The following is an 8,904-nucleotide window of genomic DNA, read 5'->3' as shown; positions in this document are numbered from 1 at the left end:
TTCTGTAGCTGTGAGGTGAAGAAATACAAGCAAGGGTTATTAAAGTGATGAAATAACACAATAAAAAGGGAAAACATGCTATGGGAAAAACACCCCTCTGGCTGGGGGCGATTACAAGGATTCGATAGCAGAAAGGGGCTTTTCCATCACCTATTCCTGCATCAGAAAAAAGTGAAGTTCCCCAAGTAAAAATCTCAAAAGGCAATTTCTTTCCTGAGTTCTTTAAAGAGCCCGTGATGTCTCATGGACAAAAATTTCCTTACTGAGATATTTCTGTAACTGGTCTGAGATTCAAGCTGTCCCGGGAATGTCCCACCCCACCACAGAGGCAACCCCCTTGTCACCTCACAGTGCCACAGGCAGCAAATCAGCCTTATGCTATGCAGGGGCCACTTTCCTTGATAAAATAAAAATAAAAATAATAAAAAATAATTAAAAAATAATAAAAATAAAAAAATAATAAAAAAATAAAAAATAAAAAATAAAAAAATAAAAAAATAAAAATAAAAAAAGGAAAAGGGTGGGGGGGAAAAGAAGGAAGCCAGGTACCTCTCAAAATCATGTTTGCTTCACTGAGCTGGGACAGAAAAACTGTCATTGCAAACAAAAAGTCACCTCTCATCCAGAGGAGAATGGAGCCAGCCCTTTTCAGGGAAAAGCCCTGCACGGTCTAGTAGCATGTGAGATGCCGTGGGGCTGAGCTTTGCACAATGCTTTGGACCCAAGGTTTTAACTATGTTGTGCCACGCCAGCAATAAGCACAGGAAGAGAAACACACCAATTCCCAAACTAATCACTGCTCTAAGGGGACTCACAGCACCCTGAATGCCCAGAGCTTATAAGAATATATAAGAATATATATATATATATATTTAGCTCATATATATATATATTTAACTCCTTTCCCCTATTCAGGACTCTTTTTTTCATGGAAGACAGCTAGGTGATAACACAACCCTTTCCAGAGCTGACTGCTACTGATTATTTTCCCTAGTGGAAAACCTCAGCCCTCCTCTACTCATTAAGACAGTCAGATTTGTTCAGCCAACAGATCCGAGGCGTTCCAGCACCCGCTGGAAGCAGTGGTAGCTTTCCCACTGACTTCAATGGGCACAAACATTCCCAAAACTGGAAACCCCAAATTACCTGCATGTGTTCTGCACATTTCTGAGGCCTTCCAACCGCTAATAAGACCATCGTGTTGCAATAATAAGTACAGTTATGTGAAACATTAGGGAGATTGTGTGTCTCAGCCTAAATCCTGGTTTACTCCAGTTGATTGGAGAACTGCCATAAATAAATCAGGATTTGGCCTCAAGTGTGCCGAAAGCTAAGGCCATCTTCTGCCTGCTGCATGCACATGGAACAACCCTTGGCTTGGGTCAGCTGTGAGGGCATTATTCAATGTTATGATTTCTACAGCTGCCCAGGGAGTTTGAAGGCTTCTCACCCACCTCGTCCTCAGCCTCACGGCTACAATGGGTGCGAGGGGGGAGAAGGAACTTACAGCACCCTGTAAACCACAGCAGCAAAATGCACCCTCAGAGCAAGTGTTTGTAATTTATGAGTATTTTACTCTCCTATAACACGGTGCCACAAACAGTGGCAGCTGCTTAGCTGGAGGAGCAGCACGCACTGGAGTAAAAAGGCGGAAAAGCTCTTAACTGACTTTCCTGCCAGATGGATGGTCCCCGTGCAGGAAGAGAAGGGAATTAGTCTCATTACCCCTGCCTATTTTTCCTGGCTCTCCTGTAAGGCTCTGCTCCAGCTTGTAGCCCCGCTGAACAGAATAGCTTTTTTTTTTTTCCATAGGTACAGCACAGGTTTGCTGGATCAGGCCCTTAGGGAGGCACAGGTTTCGTGTGGTCTGTTCATGAAGGGCACTTCTGTGATGGAGCCGCAGGAGCCTGTGCAGCGCAAGAGATGGCCAGCGTGCTCCAGGCAGCCTGAAGCAGAACTGCACCCCTGGCACCCCCAGCAGCGATCCCTGACCCATGAAATACAATAAAAATAGAAGACCAAAAAAAATGGTTCAAAAATACAAGACCAAAGCCCAGCAGCCATAGTAGGAACCTGTTCCTGTTTTTTCCCAAGCAGGCTTCCCACTCAGCATGCTCCGTCCTGCCAAAGCAGTAATACAGCGGGGGAAACGCCTCCAGCCCCTCGCTTTGCAAAGCCTCTCGCTCTAATGGGGAAATGTGGAGAGGAAAATGACCTCGGTGGAAGGATAGGGATTAAGCATGCATGGTTGTTGTGTACCAGAGCTGGACACTGCATGAGGAGGGCCAAACGCAGGACAAAAGGGGCAGAAAGGCTCTACCACCCGCGGGGCAGAGCTGATACCCAAAATTACAGCCAGCAGCCCCTCCACAAAGCCAGTCAGCATCAGCTGGGGACAAAGCAGCCTGGCTGGACTGAGGAGGCAGAAAATGCACTTTTAGAGCAAAATCACGCCTTTTGTTGACTGACAAGTGCCGACTTAAGGGGCTTAGTAGGGCACAAAGCCCCCCCCCTTCTGCCTCTCAGTCCCTGCAGGGCGGGTAAGCAGCAGCCCCTGGCTGCAAGCAGGGAACACGAATACGGACAGCCGGGAGGGTGAGGAAGAGAGGGGAAAGTTTAGGAAGGGCCAGGACCCGTGGGCTCCATCCTGAGCCTCTTCCCCTCCTTTCCCCCGCGCTCAGCCGCGGGCCGGGCTCCAGCCGCCCCCTGGCGGCCCCACTGCTCCGGCAGCTCCCAGAGCACCCCCCGTGGCTTCCAGGCAGCCCCCCCAAAAACCAGGCCGTGCTCTCACCTTGCTGGCTCCATCCCAGCCCCCCTAGTGAGCCGCAGACACCCCCCCATCACCTTTGGGCTGGTCCCTGCCTAGTTTCGGAAGGAGCCAAGGCATGCTGTGCTCCAGAGCACACCGCTTGGACTTGCAGATTGATGCTGTTTGTGGGTTGTTTTCCCCCCCCCCCTTTTTTTTTTCTGGTTTATCTCAGATGGGAGCCTGCAGGTAAGGCCAGGCCAACGGCAACCCAGCTGTGCCAAGAACAGCACCAGGCTCGGTGCAGGGGCCAGAAACCCCACGTGTTAGTCTCTGTGCCAGACAAATGAGCTGATAAAAGAACAGTGCTTGACAGCTAAAAGAAACGAAGAGGATCACAGTTATTTCATAGGTTTACTTCACACAGGCTGGTCACATCAGCCCTGACAAGGTCACATACACAAAAGGTTGCAAACACTCTCCTGGGAGCCCTAATGAGAGCAGTCTGCTTTACATTCTCAGATGACATGAACGTTGTTTGCCTGCGTTGAAGACAGTGATATTAACATTGCACATCAGACATCTACAACACTTTGCAGGGATTAACTAGTTAATCCCCATCACAGCTCCAAGCAATTTCTGCTTAGACATCATTATCCCCCATTTTATATATGGCAGGTGGTGGGATTTCTCCGAGCACAGACTCCAGCAGTGCCCAGACTCCCGGTCTGCCCCAACTGCTGCCCGCTGCAGGATGGTAAGCAAGGTCCGTGTGTGCAGGCAGGAGAGCTGGGGTGCAATGTGCTCGCCCGGCTGACAGGAGGAACCATGCTCATGTTATCTCATCATCATCTCATTTGGTTAATGAGATCAACACACATCCCCTGGGCAGCAGGCTGCTTTGCTTCAAACAGGGCTGAAACCTGATGGATTGACCATCTCTGGCTCATTTTGTCTGCTTTGTTTTTGCGTGTGGGGAAAACTGCTGGGTTAAAAGCTGTGTAGGCCAGTGCTCCTGTTTATCTTGTAATCTTGTACAGCAAAGGCAGGCGGTGCGTAATCTTACCTGACAGTGAGTCAGCCCTGGGCTGAGGAGCCACCTCCATCCCAGGCAGCTTCCAGCATCCTGACATGCCCACCTGCAGACATCTCAGAGCAGGTGCCTTTCACAATGCATAGCAAACAGGGCATGAAGCGCACATGCAAACCCCACACGGTTTTGTAGGACTGCTGTTAACAAGTTTGGTGTTGTCATTAACAGTGCAAAACCAGAAGCTCCCCGAGTCATGGCTGCTGTCAGAATATCGGTTTTAGTCACAGACAAGGATGTCACATTTTTCTCAGTCCTTGTATCCTCCCCTTCTGGCGTGCCAGCCTGACTCTATAGCTCCTGGGTCACTGCAGTAACCCTGCAGCTGTGGTGTCAGCAGCACACAGGGCCACCATCACAGCCACCAAGTGAGCAGGGAGAGCTGCTCCGTTGTTTGGGTGCCCCCAGCTCTCTTTTAGAGAGGAGCCCAGGACCACCAGTGTGCAGAGGAACCAGCCACAGCCCTGCACAGAGCTGGGAGCAGCTAAAGGCAGCCCCACACATCCTTCTTTTCCTCATAGCTAGAAGATTAACTTCTCCTAAATGTCCCAGTGAAATCCTGTCCTGAGATGATTTGGAAGATAAGAAAGATCTCAGAGACTGGTTCAAAGAGCCTGGAGGGTGAAGCAGGCTGTGCAGACAGCGGGACAGCCGGGGAGCAGCACCCTTGTGTTGCAACGAGGGCAGGAACTCACCAGAAAGGCCCAGACAGCAGCAGGGCGTGCAAGCCTTGCTCTGACTAACGCAGCCAGCCAGGAAGCCCACACCGTGGGCTCAGCACCTGGGGACAGAGCTGCGAGAGCAGTGGCTGCAGAGAGCCCCCACCGTGCCTTCATGGGCACAGGGGAGGGGACCCTGACTTGGCCACTGAAAGCTCAGGCTCCCACTGCTGTGCAGCAACTGTTTCACGTGGAAGGCTCTGGTGATGCTTTGGCACTGTTTCCTAACTAGTATGAAAGACAAAACCCAGTAGTGTGAAAAGATGCCCTGCCAGCAGGAAAAGTCCCCACAGCAGCAGCCACAAAACCAAGTGCTGGGGCTTTTGCTTTGGCAGAGTTCTGCACGGTTTAAAGCAAGGAGCAAAGCTACCACCACAGGGAGCTGTAGAGGCAGCCTCAGCCTTGCCAAGCTCTGCGATTAGCATAACTATTGAATACTCACTGACCCAGAACAGCTGACCCTGATACTCCGGCCGTGGGGGACCTTGCCAGCCCCAACCCTGCTTTCAGTCCCTTCCAGCAAAAGCCTCCCCCCGGCACCTCAGAAGTGTTCCTACACAAAAAAAAAAAAACCACTACACACACTGAATTCCACTTATCGCCGTGAAACGGTCTAAGAACTTTGAGGAAAAGCCATTTAACGAAAATAAAAGCGCTTTCCCACGCCTGCTCCGCGCACCCCGGGAAGGGAGCGGCCCCGGCGGCTGCAGCTCCCCGGGCGCTCGGCTGGCTGCGCTCTCAGCCCTGCTTTGGGAGCGGCAGCGCTCGAAGCTCGACTCATCCCCGAGGCAGCCAGGAGCAGCAGCAGGTTCTTGCAAGCCTGGCAGGGAAAATAAAATTAATAATAATAAAAAAGTCAGCAAGTGAGCAGGGATGGGGGTGCGAGGTAGAGGATGCTCAGCTTCAGCTACCCGGGTGTCAGTGTGGGGGGTTAATGTAAGGGGGTTCCTGGGGAGCACTCTGCTGCCTAGTAAAATGCTTCAAGTCTTTCTAAGCCACTGCCTGCAGAAAGCAGCCCTCCTCTGCGCTCCCCTCCCAGGTCAGGCATGGGCCTGGTTTTACATGAAAAACATCTCCTGGCTATTCCTTGCTGTTGTGAAGTGTGAGAGCAACCAGGACAGGTGGGGATGCACAAAGGAGGACAGAAGTGCTCAGCCATACGGGGCATACACACAGCCCTGCTCATTCCTTCACCGAGCACCCCCAAGGTACAAATCCTACCCCAGGGCTCACTTCCCAGGCTCAGCAGCACCCTGCTCTCTGGGAAGCCAGACAAGGCAGGCCTTTCTTGGCAAGGGAGAAAAGGGTCTGGGAGACCTCCTCAGCTCAGGTGACCCAGCAGCCCCCACTGCAAACAGCTATAAATCCTCCCATATCCTCACCACAGCACTCCCGAGCACTCCCCCTCTCGCTGGATCGGGGCCTGGCTGTATAAAGCATGTCAGTGCTGGCCAGGGTTGGAAGGTAAATAAGTCAGCCAGCTGTGTATCTATCAGAGCTTTTTTTTTTTTTGGCTGGGAACAGAGCTGACTTTAACCAGTGTAGAGCTGGGCACAAGCTGGCTCTTTGGCTTTGCCAGGCTCCCATGGGACCAGCTCAGCCAGGCCCCATTCTCCAGCCTCACCAAGCTCCGTGGGGGCTCTGCCAGGATCCCCTGGGTGGCAGCAGGAGCTTTATCCCTCATCCAGCTGCTCTTAGCCTGGCTGTGCTCTGTCTCTCTGCACATCCTGAGTTACAGAGGGCAGCATATTGCCACCTGCCACAGAAGGACAAGACATCAGGGCTGGCTCCTACATCACCCCCATTCTCTGCTATCACCTTCTCATCCTACACCTTCATCAGCCTCAACCCCCCAGCACCCTGCCCCTCCAGCACAGCCCGGCCCATGTCCTTTCCATGGATCACACCACCACCACCTCCTCCTCCTCCTCCTCCTCACAAGTCCTTTCCTGCTGGCTTGGTTATCTTTCAAGATAAGCCTGCCAAGGAGGAACAAGAACCTGCTCCCCACACAGGGGAAAGCCCTCTGGCAGGACACATTACCTCAGCTCACCACCATCCAGCTTCAGAGAACGGGTCAGCATTGGGCAGCGACACTGGGCATCACTACCAGGGGATGAGGGCTCCCAAACACCCCTCCTGCAACATATCTCACCTCCTGAGTGCTTGATACCCACCAAACCTGGTGTTTTATATAAGCTATTACTAATAGCCGCCCCGGGGCTCACCCCCGTCGTGGTGGCACAACAAGCTGCAGAGCTCATGAATCACACCTGGTGCAGCTCTCAGCTCCTCCTCTGCCAGGTGGAGAAACGCAAGGCACAGCCGCGATGGCACGGATAAGGGTGACACAAGCCCGTTCCCACTTCCAGGTGCCAAGGGATCACCCCTGCAGGTGACAGGCTTTGCATGGGGGACGGCACAGGGGTGCTGCCAGCCAGCCGGGTTGGGTGAATCACGCCTTCCTGCAGGTTTCTCCCCCTTGATAACGACAGGAGCCTAGATGGCTGCTGCAGATACCAGCAACTGTGCTGCCATGCTGGCAGCTGAGCCCCTGGCCGGCTGCGTGGGGTCTGCTTATCCACAGCACCTACCCACAGGGTGGCCCGTCACCCTGCAGTGACACACCACAAAGGCCCAGGCCACTGAAGATTTGCAGCCCTTGGGGTAGGGACCCGAGGGCCCTAAGGTGCTTTTTAGAGATTACTGGCCCTTGGGTTAAGTGACGTTTGCTGTGCATCGTGCTTATGAAGCTCCTGGGGCGCCCCTAAAATTCACCAGACTGGCCCTTTTTTCTCAGCTCAGTCCTCAAGGCCTGATTGCCAATGCCTGAGTCCCACCCAGCTTTCCAAAATTCAGCAATATTATCCTTGGGAGCATTAAACTCAGCCACACAGGACTCACATGTACTTAACCTAAACAACAAGCCGAGGGCTTCCAAGGGATATTTCCTCCCCAGCCCAGCTACCCAAGGATGCGCGTGCCTGAGTGATGATGCTGGGTAACATCAGGATATTTGCCATCATCTCCAAACCTTCCTGTTCAAGCAACATCCTCTGGTGCCTCCATGGTTCATCACTGCCTTATGTTTGAAATGGATAGAAACAATCTCAGCTTCTGTACAGGGGAATATCACCCCAGGGTCACATCCATCCCCTCTTTACCCTTGAGCAGTCCCTGTGTCCAAGCTGAAGCTCCCCCTTTTCTGTTCCCAATGCTCAGATACCCCTCCCCATATGTTGCTTTATTTTATTTTATTTTATTTTATTTTATTTTATTTTATTTTATTTTATTTTATTTTATTTTTATTTTTATTTTTTATTTTTTTCTGTTTCAAAAGCCATCAGTTTCCACTGCCAGAATATTTCCCAGGTTTTAGGCAAAGGCTGTGCTAAGATTATTGTTTAGAGGGTGCCAGCTCTCTCAGTTGCTCCAGACTTGTGGCTGGAATGCCCTTCATTTTTTTTTTTTTTCCAGGAATGTTGTAAGTAAATTCAGGGCTGAACAACAGGGCAAATGGGAACCCTCAGAGCTGTGGGCTGCCCACGTTACAGGTATGGTAATTCCAAACTGATCCTCCTTTGTGCTGATAACAGGGCTTGCTATTGTTTTCCTGAAGTCCACATGTCCGAAAACACTGCAGGCGTAGATAATCACAGCGAGCACATGCTTTTGAATCTGTTTCTAAAACATGCCTGGGATTTAAGCTTTTTTTAAAATCATGACCCTGATTCTGCTTTTTTTAAAACTCAAAAGCAAAAATTCCCTTGGGTCGGAATGAAGAAGGGTCTAGCTCTTGAATACAATTTATAAAGCGGCAGATGTGCCCATCTTTTGCTTTCTTGTGATGAATGAAGAAAGCCTGAAAGCTTTCAGCATTTCTTTCTTTTCTTTCCTTCCTTCCTTCCTTCCTTCCTTCCTTTCTCTCTCTCTCTCTCTCTCTCTCTCTCTCTCTCTCTCTCTCATTTCAATTCATTTCATTTCATTTCATTTATATTTACCTGGGTGCTTGACTCATGGTGGCATTCCTTCCATCCTTTTGCTGCTGGTGTGCCACTGTGCAGCTGAGAGTGCAAAATTCACACAGCTGAAGAAAGAAAACAAGCAAGGGACATGTCAATGAGCAGGGTTCTTCCAAATGCTATTTTAGCGGTGAAAACCATGGGACCTTCTGACCTCTTTGTTTTCTAAAAACCCGGTAGCAGAGGTTTGGGAGCAGTTTGATTGGGCTCTGAACCTTCATTTTACCTTTGCTGGATGGGAGCCGTTTGCACTGCAGTTCCTTCATCATAGATGCACCAGCAGAGCACGTGATGCACAATGGAAAACAAGGGAAAAATCCCAAATCA

The 8,904-nt window shown here is 50.8% G+C and overlaps 1 long non-coding RNA gene across 1 annotated transcript; it reads right to left on the bottom strand.

Annotated features, from left to right (window-relative positions):
• Positions 1-3,141: 3,141 nt before the first annotated feature.
• On the bottom strand, positions 3,142-8,529 carry LOC136791457 (uncharacterized). Its single transcript, XR_010833587.1, has 2 exons — positions 6,599-8,529; positions 3,142-5,375 (listed from the first exon to the last, which is right to left on the bottom strand). It is a non-coding gene; the product is annotated as an uncharacterized lncRNA (long non-coding RNA).
• Between the last annotated feature and the right edge of the window lie 375 nt (positions 8,530-8,904).

Source organism: Anser cygnoides, chromosome 9, assembly GCF_040182565.1.
Source record: "Anser cygnoides isolate HZ-2024a breed goose chromosome 9, Taihu_goose_T2T_genome, whole genome shotgun sequence".
Classification (NCBI taxonomy): domain Eukaryota; kingdom Metazoa; phylum Chordata; class Aves; order Anseriformes; family Anatidae; genus Anser; species Anser cygnoides.
The sequence above is the reverse complement of the archived record's forward strand: the minus strand, read 5'-3'. Positions and strand labels throughout refer to the sequence as shown.